Genomic DNA, 20,327 nt, shown 5'->3' on the forward strand with positions numbered 1-20,327 from the left:
TCGTGCCGGAAACTGTTACAGCTCCCTCGTCGGAGTGATCGAGTAGCCCAGCAGGGTCTAGACAGACCCTGCTGGGCTACCCGATCCTCCCGTGAGCTTCCAGGTGACGTCAGTAGTGACGTCACCTGGAAGGGAAAGCCCGTTCGCGCGATCGAGCATTTCTATCTGTAACAGCTTTCCGGCTTCGCGCCGGAAGCTGTTACAGGAGATCGGGCAGCAGAAAGCCAGCGACGCTGGCTTCTGCTGCCAGGGGGGAGTCCAGGCTGTCAAACGACAGCCTGGTCTCCGGTGCAGCGGCAGGGATGTGTCCCTGCTCGATCGAGGCCTTCATCGCAGCGATTGACCGTTTATATGTTCGTCCTCATGCGAGTGTTCGTGTTGCCGGCTTCCTCTCCCGACCTTTCGACATCTCGAATGGAACTAGACAAGGCTGTCCCCTCTCGCCGTTACTTTTTGCGCTAGCCATGGAGCCTCTGGCTGTTGCGGTGCGATCGTCTCCGGATGTCAAGGGTTTTTCGTGCCATTCTGTCGAAACGAAGCTTGCCTTGTATGCTGATGACGTCCTGCTAACCATCACAGATCCGCTGCACTCTCTGCCGGCTCTGCATTCCCTCCTCGAGGAGTTTGGCACCGTTTCCTATTATAAAATCAATTGGGGCAAGTCCCAGGCTCTGAATCTTGGTTTCCCTGCGGCGGTGATTGCCCAAATATCGACGATGTTTCCGTATGACTGGAGATCCGATTACCTTACTTACCTGGGGATTCGTCTCACTAAATCTGTTCATACTTTGGCTAAAGTCAATTACCAACATATCTGGCGCACGATCAAGGACGATCTCCTTCGCTGGTCCAAATTTGAAATATCGTGGACTGGTAGGATTGTCTCCTTCAAGATGAACTCTTTACCGAAGTTGCTCTACCTGTTCCGGACGTTGCCGGTTCCTATATCGCCTACCCTCCTCCGTGAAATTCAGTCGACTGTTTCCGCGTTTATCTGGGCCGACAAGAAAGCCCGGCTCTCCATTCGTCTCCTTCAACGACCTAAAATGCTAGGAGGCCTGGGAGTCCCAGATGTTAAGAAATATTATCTGGCTGCTGCCCTCACACAGACTCTCCAGCTGTTCTCTGCTGCGGCGCGTGTGGCGTGGGTTGACCTTGAAAATGCTTTCGCTCGACCGTGGGCCCTGAGGGACTTACTTTGGCTTCCGAAGTCTGTTCGTCCACCGCTACCACATCTTTTACCCACCTCGAAATTGTCGCTATCCTTGTGGGATAAATACCATACCACTCTTGGGTTTCCATCTACCTTATCTGCATATGCGCCCGTTACGGTTTTACGCTCCTTACTGCCTCATGTCTCCGTTGACTCTTGGCTGCAGGCTGGTGTCCTGACCATTAACCATTTTCTTTCGCAAGGTCATGTCTGCTCTTTCCAGGAATTAAAGGCGGCCTATTCCCTCACCAATAAAGATTTCCTGCAGTTTCTACAATTCCGTCACGTCATTCAGAAATACTGGAAACCTACCCTATCTACGGCCTCCATGCCTCCTGTTGTTAAGCTTTGCCTTCAGGCTCCCGTTGTCCCGCATGCCATCTCCGTCTGCTATGCTGCTTTGCTGGACTGTGCGCCCGATAGTAAGCTTCCGTATATGGAGGCTTGGGAAAAAGAGCTTCAATGTTCCTTTGCTGTTCAGGATTGGTATACGGCCTTGGAGCAGATTCGTGGTGTGTCCAGGAATGCTACCCATTTTGAAATAGATCGTAAAGTCATATTTCGCTGGTATTATGTCCCTGCCAAGCTCTCCAAGATTTTTCCGTCTACCTCCCCTTTGTGCTGGAGATTGTGTGGCCACAGGGGGACGATGGCTCATATATGGTGGGACTGTCCTCAGTTGTCTACTTTTTGGTCTGAAGTTTTCGCACTCATTAATCATCTGCTCCCAGCTTTTATTGTCTCCTCCGTCTCTGTCGCCCTCCTAGACATGCTGCCTTTTGACCTAGATTCCCCATGTCGTAAACTTGTCATGCATCTCCTCCTGGCTGCTAGGAGTTGTATTGCTAGGAAGTGGAAGAACCCTACACCTCCATCCATACGTGAGGTACTCTACTCTGTAGCCACTACCCGTACGTACGAATGTATGGCCCACTCGGCCATGGGTACCTCTCATGTTTTCCAAGCTACTTGGGATAGGTGGGATGCTTTCTATCTTACCTCTTTTCGTGGTACCCCTCCTGGTTTTCTGCTCCACGACATGCGTACTCCATGGAGCTTGAAGGCTGTTCGTTCGTTTTAGGCTCTTCTCTCTCTTTTCTTTTCTTTTTTCCTTTCTTCTCCCTCCCTTCCCTTCTTTCCTGTTTTCCCTTGTCCCTCCCTTTCATGGACAGGTCATACGAGGTCCTTATTCCGTCGCAGCTTGCCACTGACTGTATACTCCTTCTGTGTATATGGCTGCTTTGTTGTTTATTGCATTTTCTGTTACTCCTTTGGTCATCGACTATGTATTTGTATTGCGCTACGTTTTCCTAGCTACCTGGCCAGGTTATGTTACTCCGCTCGGTGGTACGTTGTACTGTATTGGTCTGATGTTTGCTGATTTCGGTACCGTCTTATCTTTTGTTTTTGTCCATGTAATTTCTTTTGTTTGTTATGAAAAATCAATAAAATTTCAAGTGATAAAAAAAAAAAAAAAATCTAAACATACCAGCAGGTTATCCAAACTTTCCTTTCACGATTGCTACTTATGGTTAAAAAAGGGTTGTCATGAAAATGTATTCATTTTTATTAATGATATTTCAAAGATTACATTATTAGCATTTGTTTTATATGTATTATTTTATGTTTTCTGTGTGTTAATAAATACATACACTGCTCCTCCACTTCAAGTGTCTGTGTCAGAGCAGTGCAAACTACAGGGAGGGGAGAGGGCATTTTAAAATTCGCCCCAGGCGGCATTTTGCCTTGGGCCGGCCCTGCGGAAGACACATAGATGTGCTCCTTTAAACTTTATTGAAGTAATGGTTATGATTAAGTATGTTGTTGTGTAAAACACCTGAAGCATATTTATCTGTGGTGTTTATTCACTAAACCAGGTGTTTCCATGAGAGTGTATTATGAACGGCCAACCCTGGTAAACTTTTTACATCCAGGGTTGAGCAGGCCCTGCTTAGTGCATTGTTTACAAGGGGATATCTCTTTAAAAATCATCTCTCTGGTTTAACTATACCACCAGGGTTAACCATTTTTAGTGCATATTTATTTCACATAGTACAAATGTTCAGCTCTTCTGCAAAATCTGTGTTTAGTGAAAACACCTGCAAAGATTAAGTACCTGGACATTAATCTGTCCATGTGGATGAAGTAGGTGAGAAGTAATGTCCACAAGCTTCAGTTGCTCACAGATGTAGCATTAAAATTGTCAGGAAAACCATGGTCATGGTCATCAGCAAAGAAAAATAAATTGGGTGCAGCCCAAAGGTTGGGGTGCAAGAATCACAAATGCACAAGTGTCAGAATGAGGAGATGAACAAGTAGGAACCAGGCTGACTTCTTACAAGGACCAAGAAATGAGGACAGTGAGATATCAGTTATATATCCTGGTAATAAACTGCATTGTACGTCCCAGGTAAAGTAGGTAGAACATCTAGAGACAGTAATCTTAGTGGACAAAACTGAAATCCAGGTTTGGAATCCATACCTCTCTGTCCTGGCCCTCGGAGAAAGTGGGGCTGCACATGCGCCAGCTACATACAGTCTCTTTCTGACTGGGACTCAGAAGCTCCACCTAGAATTGGAGTTGTTTCAGTACCATGCTATAGACATTTCAACACAAAGGCCTCAGATACTGTTTTTTAAGTCAATGTTCGGACTTTACCAAATGTTTTGACCTCAAACTCACTACATTTGGAGTATTGACACATGAGCTGATGCTCAAACATACATGTGAAACTTTCCAATCTCCTTACCGATTTTAGGAAAAACTCCCAGTTTTTCCAAGCAACGTCCAAATTTTTACCTGAAGTGTCTTCTTTCTGAAAACACAAATACAGATCGCACAGAGCAGGGAGAGATGAACAAATAAAAAAGGATCATAAAGTCTTATTGTACTATGAATGCAGTGAGTAAGATACCAAACAGCAGAAAGTAGCACAATAAGAACACAAGTCATAGAGCAGCACACACAGGGAACCTTGTCTTGTACTTCTACTGGGCGAAGGATATTCTCTCGGTTTATCCATTCAGGTTCTGCAGATCCCTATGAAAAAGGCATTTACAACATAATAAAAATAGCACTCTAATGCATATATTTTGTCTTAAAGAAAGACATTTTACACATATTAATCATTGCTACAGATTTGTAATCTGAAACAGGTTTCTATAGATACTTGATTGTTCCCACTAAATCTTTATTATTACCCCTTTATGGCCTACTCACCTGAATTCTTCCATGGTTTGGAAAATGGTCCTGGCTCCATTTTCCAGTAGCTATTGGGCAGTTGTCAAACTGAATGAAGTAAAAATTTAGAATAAGAGTGGATCATTCCCTAAATGTTCATCCTAAATTAGATAATCTCTTCCAAAATACAGGCTGCACATTTGACGTGGCCTGCGTGACTGCTGTATGTTAGTAGTCAACATCAATTATTCTATTTTTAATAATTTATTCATTTGTTTGCAGATCATACTGATTTAATGATTTTGTTCCCTTATCCAACATTAAAAGACTTACAAAGGTGCAAGAAGGCCTTTGCTGTATTTGTATACCTCTTCTCAGTTACTGGTGGCAGAAAGCATCGGTGAAATTTGTGGCACGTCTCTTTTCCTCTGCTTTCTGGTGACACAGACATTGATACTTCTGCCTCACATAGGATGGCTTGGGGGTCAGGGGTTAAAAATACACTATATGGACAAAAGTATTTGGACCCCTGACCATTACACCATCAGGGACTTCTATGACATTGCTTTCTAAATACATAGACATTAATAAATAGTTGCTTCTCCCTTATGCAGCTATAACAGCTTCCACTCTTCTGGGAAAGCTTTCCACAAGATTTTGGAGTGTTTCTGTGGGGAATTATGCCCATTCATCCAGTACAGCATTTGTGAGGTCAGGCAATGACGTCGGATGAGAAGACCTGGCTCGTAATCTCCATTCCAGTTCATCCCAAAGGTATTTGATAGGGTTGAGATCAGGGCTTTGTTCAGGCCGGTCAAGTTCTTCCACAACAAACTCATCAAACCATGTCTTAATGGACCTTTCTTTATGCACTGGGACACAGTCATGCTGGAATAGAAAAGGGCCTTCCCTAAACTGATCCCACAAATTTGGAAGCATAGCATTGTTCAAAATGTCTTGATATGCTGAAGCATTAGGTTTTCCCTTCACTGGAAGGGTCTAGCCCAACCCCTGATAAACAGCCCCATAGCATTATCTCTCCTCCACTAAACTTTACAGTTGGCACAATAGAGTCAGGCATGTAAAGTTTTCCTGTCAAACCTGTGACAGTGTGCTTTACACCGCTCAATACGACGCTTGGCATTGTACTTGGTGATGTAAAGGCTTCCATGCAGCTGCTCAGCCATGAAAACCCATTCCATGAAGCTCCTGCCGCAGTTTTTGTGCTAATATTAACGCCAGTGGAAATTTGAAACTATTCAGCTATGGAATCAGCAGAGCATTGGCAACTTTTACATACCATACGCCTCAGCACTTGGTGACCCCACTCTGTGACTTTACGTGGTTATCTACTTCATGGCTGAGTTGCTGCTGTTCCTAAATGCTTCCAATTTCCAATAATACCACTTACAGTTGGGATATCTAGCAGGATGACAAACTGACTTTTTGCAAAGGTGGCATCCTATCACAGTACCATGTTCGATTCACTGAGCTCTTCAGAACAACCCATTTGTAAATGCAGATTCTATGGCTAGGTGTTTGACTGTATACACCCGTGGCAATGGGTTTCATTGAAGCACCTGAATTCAATAATTAAGAGGTGTGTTGAATACTTTTATCATTACATTGGGGAAAACGTCAAATATATCCTGACTATTTCAAATAGCTTTAAATAAGATTTTCAGTGATGTTTTTGTCATCTTTTTATTAGTATCGTTTCCCTCCCAATGTTACTCATGTTATTAATGATTTCATATTTTAAAAAAGCTGGAGAGAACATGAAATCTGAATTAGGCTGTTCCAATGTCTCTGCCTCTCTTGGTATAAATTATTTTAGCTGCGTGACCTAACTTCACTCCAGTTCTGAACTACTTTGTGGCCTCCATTCAAAAATGTACGTTTGTGCTATGTTGTCTAATTTTGCCCATAAATATGCCACTGAGCATTAGAGTGTAATTTTGCTTTCTTACCATATCGGTCCTTGGAGGCGGATGAAGGCTTGCTCTTCGCATTCTTAGCTCTTGACGCAAAGGCACAGATTCCTGAAACCATGGATTATTAGAAATCAATCTACCATGCTAAACTGGTGTTATGACTGTCAAGCCTATAGGCAACTTTGAGTCTGTTAAGTATTTTGTGGTTATATGCACTACGCTAAAAAAAACTTTTTTCTAAAATAATTCTGCTTGAATTAGGTAAAAAAACAATTAGGTAAGAAATGGAAACAAACATGCAAAAAAACACAGAACAGATCAGGGGTAGTGTAGATGTTCTTAATGTTGTAAATTACTATTGTAGCAGGAAATGGCTGATTTTTAATGGAATATCTTCATTGGCTTGCCGAGGCCCTTTATCAGCAACCATCACTCCTGTGCTCCAATGTCCTTGCTTTCCTTGAAAACAGCAACCTCAACAATTACTTTAAAAAGGTTGTGTATGTGTCTAGAGTGATCAGTCCAAAGCCAAATATCTGGTATCTGAACAATTGTTTTTTTCCCTTGGAAAATATATGGTACATGTGATACCTACTGTATTCATGAGAAAACCTGTGTACATTCCTTGTAGACCAAACATTTACATTGAGACTGTATACTTTTAGGGAAACGTTTTGTAGGAGATAACTTCCTTATTAGTGATGTTTTTGTTTGTCTGGTAACTATGGTCAATAACCACTTACCTCAGGGTACAAACAAGGGCTGGATTGGCGTCTTGTTAGTTTTCTCTCTCTAAAAGGATGCTTTCCTGACAGGCTTTGGAGTAACCCAGCTTCAAGGGCCTGGAAAGCTTCTAGAGCTTCTGCTGTCCTTTTATAATGTCATCAATATTATCAAGACGAATCCACCATAAAGACCAAAAGCCAATCATGGTAGAAGAAATTGGAAAAGAGAGAAGATAATTACAAAATGTGAACTTGAGGCACTGAAGATTTCATGAAATGAGTCAACAAGGATTATTTATACTAAATGCTATGGAAAACCCAATCACAGGCAAGTGTACCTCACCTTAGCCTGAGTTCTGTCTATCTAACATCCACATCTACATCTGACCTTTGGAGCCTTCTAATTATTAAGCGTTTGTTACTTACTTCCGTTCCTGGCCAAATAACCTTTCCACTTCTGCTCTACCGGGGCTACGCATTCGGACCTTCAAGTCTAGTTTTGCGTTATGTTCTGGTATCAAACGTTTAGCTCGTGGTATATCTGCCAAAGTTGAGTACTGGGTTCGATTTGATGGTCCCTGAGGACTACATTCAGAGTCTATGGAGCTATTAGATGAAGTGAGTCTTCGGCTGACTCCAAGGTTTAGAGGTTTCCCAAACCCAGAATCCAATTTAGTTCTATCAGTTCTACAAGAGGTATCCAGTTTTCTTTTTCCAGAACTGTTATGAAAGAGTGTAGCATTCACTGAGGGAACAGGATATTGATTTAGGGCACAGATCACTATGCTGTAATTCAACCACAAATTTACAAAACAAATAACATATAAAACATAATACAAAAAGCAACAGAAAACAAAGAACATATAAAAGATACAATACCTTATTAACACTTTTGACAGACATAAAACAAATGATAAACTCTCTAGCCCTGCAACCTAGTATGATACAGTAAGATAAAAGTAGACAAACCTGGTTTTGCTAGTGGAAGCTTTCGAGTGGAGCTTATTGTGTCATCCTCAAAATTTGCACTATTTTGACGTAATACAGTGGGAGAGGTCCTTTTCTGCTGAGCTCTTGCAGGGATGGTGGACGTGAACTGAGATCTCACTGGAGAGGTGCTTCTCTGTTGGGATCTTATGTGAGAGTTGCTCCACTGCTGAGACTGTGTGGTGGAAATGTCTTTCTGCTGATATCTTATAGGGGAGATGCTTCTCTTTAAGGGTCTCACAGGAGAGACACACCTTTGTTGGTATCTTGCAGGAGAGGGGCTTCTTTGGCGATATCTTGCAGGGGAGGTGCTCCCCTGTTTGGATGTTGTAGGTGACGTGCTTCTCTGTAGTGGCCTTGCTGGAGATGTGCTCCTTTGGTGGGGCCTTACTGGAAAGATGCTCTTCTGTTGAGGTCTAGCAGGGGAAGTACTAATCTGCTGAGGTCTTGCAGGATATGTGCTCCTTTGCTGTGTACTAGCAGGGGAGATACTCCTCTGCCGGGATGTCTCAGGAGAGGTGCTCCTTAGTTGAGGTCTCGCAGGTGAGGTGCTCCTTTGATGAGATCTTGCTGGAAAGGTGCTCCTCTGTTGAGATCTTACAGGTGAAGTGCTTCTTTGATGAGGTCTCACTGGCAAGGCACTCCTTTGGTGAGATGTCAATGGTGAAATGTTTCTCTCTAGATATATTGAGGGAGAAATGCTCCTTTGCTCAGTTCCCACTAGCTTTGTGTTCCTTTCATGGGATCCCATGATAAAAGTAGAGTTTTGCTGCTCTCTTGTGGGGGCTGAACCTCTCCGATGAGATATTCCTGGAGATGTGCTTCTTTGTTGTGGTCTTACAGGAGGTGTACTTCTTTGTTGAGTGTTAACAGGAATGTGCTGAATAGCTGATGTGCTTTTTTGGTTGGATTGTCTGGGAAATTCCACACAGGATCCAGAGTATTGCATCTCACCTTCAGCTCCAAAAATCTCAGAGACCTCTTCGTAGATACTATTCAGTTGCCAGTCCTGACAGACACAATGAAAGATTACAAAAAAGTATCTGTGCGTTGGATTGGGGGTACAACTGTGGTAGTAACTGATGGAGAGTTACAGTACTATCTTGAAAAGGGTCAAACCAATTCACAGTTAAGTGACTACACTTCTATGTGGGTACCATTGTAAATTAGCAGGGTGTATATAGTGGCCACTTAGTATTATGTCCACCAGCTGTGAGGATTGGAGAAAAAGGAGAGGGCTATCTTTAACATAGGGGAAAAGGGACAGCTGCTCTGGGCCCACGCTTAACTTGAGGGCCTGCAGCAGCTGTCAAATAGGCCCCTTAGCAGCCACCAAGGTATGGAGGAAGAGGCCTGGAAAGAAGGAACAGGGTTCTGGGGCAGGTATAAATGTGATGGGGGAGGGGCTAGGGGAGGCTTGGCTTTGGGCTCCATTATGATTAAAGATGGCTCTGTAATGTGAATATGAGAATAGGTATTGGGGTATTTTACCGTCTGACTGATTCCATCCGTGGAGTCCGTGCAAGTTACATGGGTAACGGTAAATGCTTCCTGCCAGCTGAAAATAGTACAAAAAACATGTTACTCCTCAGTCGTAAGACACCAACACCTCTTTAACATCTTTATTGATGGCTCAGCAAATTCTATTCTCTAGGTTACCACCATTGACTTAATTGCCGATTCAACTCGGCAAGCTGAGGTAGGTGAAACTCATAGAATCTCCACGTTGTGGAGATTATCAACTGTGGAAACAATTCAAATTGGATTTATCTGGCTTCTACAGTCACACTTGTATATCGATGAGTCAAGTGCAAATTGCACAAAATTCACTCCTAAATTAAAATAAGACCCTAATTATAATTCCAATGTACAACATTCTAAAGATTACATTTTTAAAATTATGCTCAGGCTAAATCAGTCCTTTTTATAGTAAATTGGGTACTCTGTGCTTATTGGAATACAACATTTGGTATTCTGTAGATTACAAAGGACAGCTGCTATCAGAGTCCTATGAAAAGAAATAGGGGGCTCACCACTTGATAATGCACAAAAATAAACACTTTGTATGTATAATATTTTACCGTGAGGTAACATAATTACTGGTTTGTGACATACTTGTGGCATAGGTTTCTCCCTGATGGAGATAATTTCACTATATTAATGGAAAGCAGTGAGCAGGTAATTAATTTAAAGGTAATGAATTATACAATTAGGCATAGGCCTACTGCATGGTGCAAAAATCTATAAAGCAAAAGATCTATAATTTGCTCCATTGTGCTACTGCAAAGCATATAACATTCCAGCTACTGCAACTGAGAACCTCCTCAGAATGAGAAGTCTTTTTTGGTGGCGGGTGGATATTGCTATCAGTGCTTCCAGGGGCAATACCCCAACAAGTACATCACTAATGGACATATGAACACAATGTAATTGGGTAAAACATCATACTGTATATTCCATCATGCTATGAAAACTACATTTCATAAAGGTCACAAAATGCTATATTAGCATTTTAGCTAATTTCCATTGTATTTAATCATACATATTCACAATGCCACTCCACACTTTCTAACTGCATAAGAGTCTTACTCACCTGTGCCTGGCATGTTCATTAATGCACCTCGTATATAGTTCGCACTGAGGTGCCACGATACAAAGAGGGTTGTGTGGATCACAGGAGCCCAAAGGAGCAAGAACATCAAAATATAGGGTTGGAATCAAGGAAAGCTCATCTGATTCCTGCAACAGACCCAAAATCCACTGTAAATTAATTTACTGGATTTTGCTCTCTACCTTCTGTACAGAGCTTACATTATTGATCCATAGGCAAGGACTTGTAGATTTCCCTATATGTGCAAAGATGAGTCATAACTTTGATTTATCTATGTGTTCTCTACCATGATGCAGTCCATGGCCAATCCAACCCCTAACATTTAAAATTTTCTTACTCCACTGTAAACATAACATTATTAGTATATGTTATTAGTTGTCTGGAGGAAGACGTATCTCTGATACATGTAGTTTGAAAGGAGGTCTTATTTTAAGACCAATTTTCTCATTATCTTACCAACTTTCAGATAATTCCCATAGTTCTGCTACCTTATAAAACTCAGACAATGGATGACGTCCCATATATTACTTCTATTTTGAATATACACTTTATGATCAAAAGTATGTGGACATCCCTACTAATGTCTGATGTTGTAAACAGGTGTATAGAATCAAGCACATACAGTGGCAAGAAATTGTAATTTGAAATATGATTTCAAAATAACAGCTGAACTGGCAGTTAGTCTTCATTCTTTAATATTAGCCCCTGCTGCCAATATATATAAATATTAGCCCCTGCTGCCAATATATATAAATATTAGCCCCTGCTGATGAGATATATTAATATTAGCCCCTGCTGCCAATATATATATATAAATATTAGCCCCTGCTGCCAGTATGTATAAATATTAGCCCATGCTGCCGAAAAATATATCATTATTATACCATGCTGCCAATATATATTAATATTAGACTCTGCTGCCTATATTATATTGAAAAAATTGGACCCCAGGAAAGCATTTCCTTGGGCCCCATTCTAAGCCCCCTAGTATGCAATCGCTACCTCCACTACAACACCAAAAAAACAAAATATTTGCCACACTGACCGTAGATTAGGGGAAGACTGTGAGAGTAAGTGCAGTCTTCCCTCCTTCGGACCCTTCTGTGAAATTGAAAGGTCCTCTCCCCTGTAAACTTATCATCACCAGAGTCCCTTTGTCCCTTCATTCACTAAAGCCATACCTCTCTTTAACTTACTTTCTATAGTTCAGGTATAGATCAAATAAACAACACATTTAAACAGCACTGCAGGTATAGATGAACTGAATAAGACATAAAAACTCTGTATTTGCTGGTATACATAAATAATCTATGGAAACATAGCATAGCAGGTATAGATTAACAGAACACACAAACTCAGCATTGCAGCTATAGATCAATTGGAATTCACATAAAAACTCAGCAATAAAAAGGTATAGATAAAACCCCATAGGCATAGATCACAGGTTGCACACCCCAAAGGCCAGCCCTGGCATTCACACTTCCCACATAGAACCTGACCAGCACCCAAATTACACACATAGGACGTGCCATCTTTGTCGCCAAACAGACCACCATGATTCAACTTTGTCCCCAAACAGCCCAGCGTACGACATCTCTGTCCCCAAATTATTAAATTGTTCTTTTCCATATTGAATACATCATTCAAACATTCACAGCGTAGGCTAATGAGTCAGGAGTTAGCAAAGTGGAGTCTCCTCAATGAAACAGGATTGGAGGTCTGTTTTTGAGCTACTTTGACAAAAAAACCTCAAGCATTTGGAGCTTGCAATTCACAAAAAGCATCCGCTGATGTCAAACAAAAAATAAATCCCAGAAGACCTACAATGAAGAATTATTGATTTGCATAAAACTGGAAAGGGTTACAAAGTAATTTCAAACAGTTTACATAGTCACCATAACACAGTTACCCAAATTGATTAAAAATTTAAATAATTTAGTACTGTGGCTACTCTAGCAGACAGCACAAATAAATAACAAAGTTAGTAACAAATTCCATTTAAAAAGATGATCAACATATATATACAAGATAACAATTGATGATGGCAAAGGAAAGGTTAAAATCCACTAGGAATTTGGATTTCTACCTTCACTATAGAAATATGAATGGTGGTAGCCCATTCCCAAAATTACACAATTAAGCCACCGGTGGTGGCAGACACTCACTACCCAAAGGGAGAAAACTGAACAAGAGCCAAGAAGTGGACCCCCGGCCAAGATGACTCCAAGGGCACAGCGCAGAATGTTCAAAGTGGTAAGAAAGAACCCTAGAGTAACAGTTAAATACTTGAAGGAATCTTTGGAATTGGTTAACATCTCTGTTCATGAGTCTACCTGTTAAGGTCACAGCTAGGAGCGTAAGGCCTTGGGGAATGACAGACAGCCAGGGGGATGGGGCACAACCGTGGCCGAACAGTTCAGAGGTCTAAGCAGGCAGCCCAGGTTCATGTAAGGTAAGCAAGCCAAAGTCGAGGGACAAAATAGCTGGGGTAGTTCAGATACGAGCCAAGGTCAGAACAAGGGAGCAAACAAACTAGCATAGGAATGAATGGCATCTGTACCAAGACACCACAGCTTGGAACATACAAGCAATGCCTGAAGTCAGGGAAGGAAACGCCACGCCCCATGGCCTTTCCATCTTCCTGTAGAGGGATCAGCACTTAGAAACAAAGTTGTAGTTTGCATAGGTGGGATATATGGACTGTGATGGAACCCTCCATCACTTGGGCCACTGGAGAGGCTTGACGGCCAGCCTCCTCCCTATTGACTATGGGCCCTGACTTTGTAAAGATTCCTCTGGCTACCCCCAGCAGGATATCATCTCATCACTTGCTGAGGATTATCCCCAGCAGACAGCCAGGATCTGCAACCAGGGAGTGACCGCCATTGTTTCAGTTTAATGTTGTATAAATCAGTCCCCCCCCCCCCTTCCACCACCATAGACAAACCTTGGAACTGATATGGGCCAGTAATAGATAGTGGAGGTTGGGACCCTATTGTACTGTTAATCCCTAGGAGGCAGATTAAGGGGGGCGGTTTGTATCCCAATATCTTGATTATGTTAATGTGCGTTTTGCTGGATATATCCAGCCCTGCGTGTGAGAAATAAGTCAGTCTTCGTTTTGGTTTATACCCTACAATCGGCTAGTGACTGGGGAACCAGGGAAAGTGTGTATCCCAGGCTAAGGGAGCACAAGACAGCTGAGGTAGTCGGTCGGGCTATCCAGCTCGGTGACATGGACTCCCTGGACAAGTAGAAGACATTGATCATCTGCTAGTTGAAGAAATCGCTAATGTGCTAATGATAAATCAGGTTATGAGGGACTTTAATCTATGTTATAGACTAAAAAGCCAGACAGCTGGGTCAGCCATGACTACAGAACACCTTAAAATCTTTACAGGGATAGAGCCAACAAGGAAGGGGATTGTTCTAGATTTAGTATTCACAAATGGAGGCTTTATTTTGGATGTCACTGTAGAAGAGTATTTGGGCTTCAGTGATTAACTGTATGGTTTAACCCCTTCACAGCGTGGGGGCATTTTTTTTGGATGTCGTACCTGGTACGTCATGTTAACATGGTACAAGCGGCACCATGACATACCAGGTACGGCATCCCCCAAAAAAATGCCCCCACAATCGTTTTGATCGCTGGGGCACTGCAGCACAGCCCCCCCCCCCAAGCCCCCGATCACTCCCAAGAGCGATTCTGTAGGCTCAAAATGCAATCGCCGGTTTCAGGGAAGGGGGTTGTTTGTTGTTGGGTCCCCACAACATTCTCCAGCTGCCTGATCGCTCCAAAGCCACGATCGCCGCATTTTAGGGGTTAATACCCGTTTTGTACGGAAGCCCAGGCAGACCAGCAACGCCAAAAAAGAGCCCCCACAAGCCTTTTGATCACTCCTACAGGAGTGATCAGAGACTCCTCCCTGCCGGTGTAGAGGCAGCTGCAGGGACAGATTGGAGACCAGCCCCCACCCTCCCCTGCAGCCCGATTGCTCTGTAAGACATCATTGCGGCATTGCAGAGGTTAATATTTGTCCCCACAAACTTGTGACAAAAAAAAAATAAATCTTAAAAATTCAAATATGCATGTCCATCCAGTTTTGACTCCACAATATCTGAGAAACATAAGTTATCTATGCATGTGGGGTATTGCTGTACTTGGGGGGTGCTACTAAACATAAATCAAGACCTATTTTGTTTTCACATATCTACTCTACAAAAATAAACATGGTGAAACAGCATAGTGGACGCGAAAAATGTTTTGTTTTTTTTTTGTTGTTAGACTAACTTTGGAAGGCACAGGTGCGGAATCAGCACTAAATGACCAGAGCGTATTTTTTGCTTTTGCTATGTCTTTATTTAACTCTGATTGCCCACCAACGCATTTGGTGCACCCCCACACATTATGTATATATTTTTTTTCTTTTCAAATAATGTGGGGAAAATTAGGTTTATAAGTTTCACCTATAAAAACTACATACAACCAGTGCAAATGGAAAAAAAACCCTTCAAAAGTGTATTTAGGTAGTTGTCCTGTTTTTGGAGCCACCACATATTCCTGGTATTTTTATTTATTTTGGTACTTAAAATATATATTTTTTAATGTGGTATGCTGGGAGTTGCCACAGAAAAAGTGCTAAACAAAAGTATATATTTTTTGAAAGTTGACGTCCCAGAGTATTTTACTAGGTGCATTTTCACACTTGATTTAACCATTTTTGTGCCAGTCCTAAACATTGCAGTAAAATTTCATTTTTTTTTCTCATTTTTAACAAACCCATTCTACCCAAACACAGCATTTCAGTATTTTGTTCCCTAGGTACATGAAATTACTGAAGCAACATGTGATTTGTATTCAGAAACACCCCCGAGTACAGGAATGCCCCATATACATGGGTAGGGTATGTCTCTTTGGTACTGGGGGTTCAAAATTGGAACAAAACACGGAATTTTGACAGATCAGTTTGCTGGGTCTCATTTGAGACACAGTAGAGGTCCCATATTTAATTTTAACTCCCTAAAACTATATATTTCCAAAAACTAGAAAGCTCAGCGAGTCCAGTTAGTCTGACATCCACTTTAGGTTTTACCATGTTTATTTTTCTGAGCAGATATGTGAAAGAACAAAATAGTACAGCAATACCCCACATGCATAGATAAGTCATGTTATGGAACATGTGCATTTTAATCAGATCACTTTAAGTGAAAAGTTTAGGCCACTGATATTGATCAGGGAGACAGTCAATAATCAGTGACTTAAAATGTCACTGACAAGTGATCAGGTAATTTTTTTTTTTTATTAATAATTTGTTGGTTTTCTTTCATTCTTACCTTAGATGACCCCTCTCTCTTTCTAGGAGAGTCATCCAGGTGCTGCCATAATGATCACATCACATGGCCAGGAGTGATCTGATCAGCAGCCCACTTTTGATTGGCTCTGCAGCAGTTTTTAACTCTTCCAATGCTGTCGCTCCATAGGAGCATTTTTAGTCCCCACAAGCAATGCCTTGATGGTGTCAACCCCTTTTTAATGCTGCGATTGTGTTTAAAACTGCACGATCACTCTTAATCAGACAGCAGGGGAGGGTTGGGGTTGGTCTCCACAGGAAAACCTCGTCTCTGCAGGAGCGATTAAAGGCTTGTGGGGGCTCGATTTTGGTGTTGCCCAGGCAGACCAGCAGTAGTAGAGCCCAGAACTAAACGGGTATTACCCGTACAAAATGGACATTGAAGGGGGGGGGGGGTTAATGCTGCACTGTCGCTTTCATGGAGCGATCGGGCAGCAATCCCCTTCCCTGAAGCTGCCTGTGGCAGTTAAAAACCGGCAATCACATTTTGAGCCTACAGAATCACTCCGTGGGAGCGATCAAAGACACCTGGGTAGGCAGCAGCACCCCCGCAATCACCACGAATGTGAAGAGTTTGGGGCATTTTTTGGGGGATAATGTACCAGGTACATCACAGAACCGCTGAGCCCACTTAAGCATGGCATAGTCACCGGACGTGAAGGGGTTAAAGAGCGTTGAAGTGTCCAAGGAAAATTGGCAGATTTATTTAATCAGTTATCAGCAGGTATAGTTTTAGAATACTGGAAGTTGTGAAGTGTGGTACCACCTCGTAAAAAAGGTAGTAGGGAAGACTTGGGCAGCTTTAGATCAGCAAGTCTTATGTTGTTGCGTCATATAATTGCAGTTTTTGAGGTACTTCAAGGATTCCTATTGGAACCCATATTTTTTTATATTTTTATTAGTGATATTGGAAAAGGTCTTTATGGTAAAGTGTGTCTTTTTGTAGAAGATACAAAAGGTCTGCAGCAGGATTGCTGATGGAACAAGCCAAACGGTAATAGAATAATGGTCAAGTGTGTGGCATTTAGAATAATGCACTTGTGACATATTATAAGTGACAAGGCAGAATATAACTGGGTTCCATCAATGACAAATTAGAGAGACTTAGGAGAAACTATTTCTTAGGACGTAAAAAAGTAAGCAAGCAATGCAATAATGTTGGAAAAAGCAAGCAGAGTGCTGGGTTGTATAGCTAGAGGCGTTACTTTAGTTATACAGCATCGAGAAGGATATTGATAGTGCAGCGTTCAGAGGATCACTACTAAAATGGTAAATGGTTTGCAGGAGAAAAATGATCAGGAAAGACTAAAGGATCTTGAAGGAAAGACAAAAGAGGGGGTATGCCATAGAAACATTGAAATGCATAAAGGGAATGAAGTTTATTCAGAGGAAAAATGTTAGAAGACATAGTCTAAAGCTGAAGAGAGGGTGGTAAATACATGGAACAGCCTCTTATCAGAAGTGGTAGTTCATACAGTGAGGGATTTAAACATGCATGGGATAGGCATAAAGCTATTCAGAATCTAAGACAATACCAATGAATAATTAAATTCAGATTCTTTACATCGGGGAAAATTGCAGAACGGTAAAGGTGAATTTCACTTGAAATGGAAACTATCATAAATCAGGAAATATTACAGTAACATAAAACAGGTCTTGCTGAAACAACATCATGCCACTGCCATCCAAATGTCATGAATGCAATGCTTTTTAAACCAGAACTTCAAAGCTCTGACGGAGACTACCTACAGCTATAACTATGTTTATCTGTGTTTTTTTATATTACACCGTACAAAATAAATATTATCCAAACAGCGTCCCCCCCCACCTTCATCCACAGACCATACCGCTTAACGAAGCTTCTCACGAAAGGTGGACCCCCCTCAGTGTAGCAGCAAGCACACAGCAGATGACAGTAATGTGACCGTAATGGTGACAGAGGAGAATAATGCGGCTCAAAGCAGACTGATGAATAAGTAATGACACTGATGAATAGACGTGTAAACCCGAGAAGAGAGAATCGCCATCTAAGGAAGAGGTTCTACTTTATTAACCCGTTTTGCCCCCCGAGGCGGCATGCAAAATACTGCCTTAAAAAGAAATAAATACTGCTTCAAAAGGGATAAATATATTAATACAAAAAGTAGTTCTGTATATTGCACTAAATACACTGAGTTTAATAAACAGCCAGTCTGTAGAGCCAAATTGCCCTTTCAAAACTTTAATATACACTACTGTTCATACGTTGGGGGTCACTTAGCTGGAAATCAATGGAAATTTCTACCATAATTGCAAAATAGTTTTCTAACGATCAATTAGCCTTTGAAACTTAAACTTAGATTAGCAAATGCAATGTGCCATTGGAACACAGGAGTGATGGCTGCTGATAAAGGGTTGCTGATAAAAGTATGCCTATGACGATATTTCGTTAAAAATCTGCAATTTCCAGCTACAACAGTAATTTACAACATTAACAACATCTACACTGTATTTGATTTTTGATGTTATTTTAATGGAAAAGCAAGCCCAAACCTTTGTATGGTAGTGTATAGTCACAAAAATGTTAATTATTGGGGTAAAATCTTTGCCCTCTTTCTGTGATTATTTACAAATTTGAGAGTTTATCCAATCATAGTAATGGGTTAACAAAGTAAGAAAGAGGGTGTTATGACATTAGGCCATACCAAGCATTTATACAGGATGAGAATAGTGGAATGGCTTTAATGAACAATAATGCAATTGCAAAAAATAAAACTCACAAAACGAGAAAAAAAACAATTACCAATCAAATGGGGTCTTAATATGCATAACAGACCAAAGAACAAATTCTATAACAAGTGATCCGTCTATAAAGAAGTTACAAGCACCTCATTCATCTCTCAGCCTAGAGTGGTGTATTTGTATAGCCCTCTAGCCAGTGTTATTTTAAGCTATAAGCACCCTGCTGTCATCACAAATGCTGCATAGCAATTGTAGCGATAAACAAAACATCAAGGGTCACAATTGTTTTTGAACAACGTTCTTAGGGTTCTGGTGTGAACACAGTATTCCTGCCACTGCTATTCATCATAGAATTCACCAGGAAGCTCACTTGCTCCAGGCAAATCCATAGGTAAGCACAGAAAAAAAAACAAAAAAAAAAACCACACCTAGCACAATCCCAAAACTATATAACGCATCAGTGGCCATACTGAGCACGAGTACATTTTAAATTTTCAATTTAAGCTAAATACTACAGTTAAGTATACATACTTCCAAGGCTCCTTGTCTGTAGCACCTAAACTTCAACCATACAATGTAGCCACCTTTACCATGAGTCCAGCCAATGATTTCTATACAAATGTCACGTCATTAAAAGCACAATTTGTTGTACACCACCAATTGCTGTAAGAAATAAATGCTTCCATTGTATTTATTCCCGTCCCTGCTCCTGGTAACACACACGGTTAAAGCACACAGCAACCTTTCACGTAACCCTTGCAATTTCCACTCTATAATTTGACATGTATTCTGGGAACATCAATAACAAAGATAATGTTCAGATACTTACAGCAGGTCAACTGAAGCCACTCAAAATCCACTTACTAAATCCAGCAGGTAGAGGACACAGGAGGTGGTTAGAAAGCATGGTAGAAACGGATCTGGGTACAGATGATTGCTTACATGCATAAATATGACATATATATATTGTCATATAACCGAGCAAACAGTTATTAAACCATTTATAGGTATCTCAGATAATGCGTGTATGCTATATACAGTATGTTATAGGCTTACCATAAAGTTACATTAAAAAGTTACCTTAAATTTGCATATTTCAAAACGTACACTATATCCTGCCAAAAATGAAACAGTTATTTGTCTTTACAACCCATTTTCCATTGGTTACCTGCATCATTACACTGGGAAAGTGTCCTTTTCATACACATGAATCACAAAGCACGCGGGGACCTTTTAAATAAGACGATGCCAGCCCCTCCTCTCTTATTGGAAGCAGCACTGGCCTCTGATTAGAATACCGTATTGCTATTCGCTGCTGTATCCCCAACTTTAAACAGGTGGTATTTTGTGTAATGTACAGAGAAATCCTGCAGAGCCAAGGTTGTCAGCGTGATGTTATTTTTATTTAAAAACGTTCTTATGGAATAAAAAACGTGCATCAAACAAATACATGTAAGTAAGAATAGTTTACAAAGGTTTAGTAGAAAGAATCTCTTAATTCTTACATGGCCCTGAGGGACAAAAAAGTTATGCAAGGAAGAGGAAGAAAACATATAAAAAGCATTTCAACATGAACAACTCAGCAGCTGTCTTGCGATGCATCA

The sequence above is a fragment of the Sceloporus occidentalis genome, unplaced genomic scaffold, assembly GCF_023333645.1.
Source record: "Sceloporus occidentalis isolate IW3139 unplaced genomic scaffold, rSceOcc1.0.p SCAF_139, whole genome shotgun sequence".
NCBI classification, from domain to species: domain Eukaryota; kingdom Metazoa; phylum Chordata; class Lepidosauria; order Squamata; family Phrynosomatidae; genus Sceloporus; species Sceloporus occidentalis.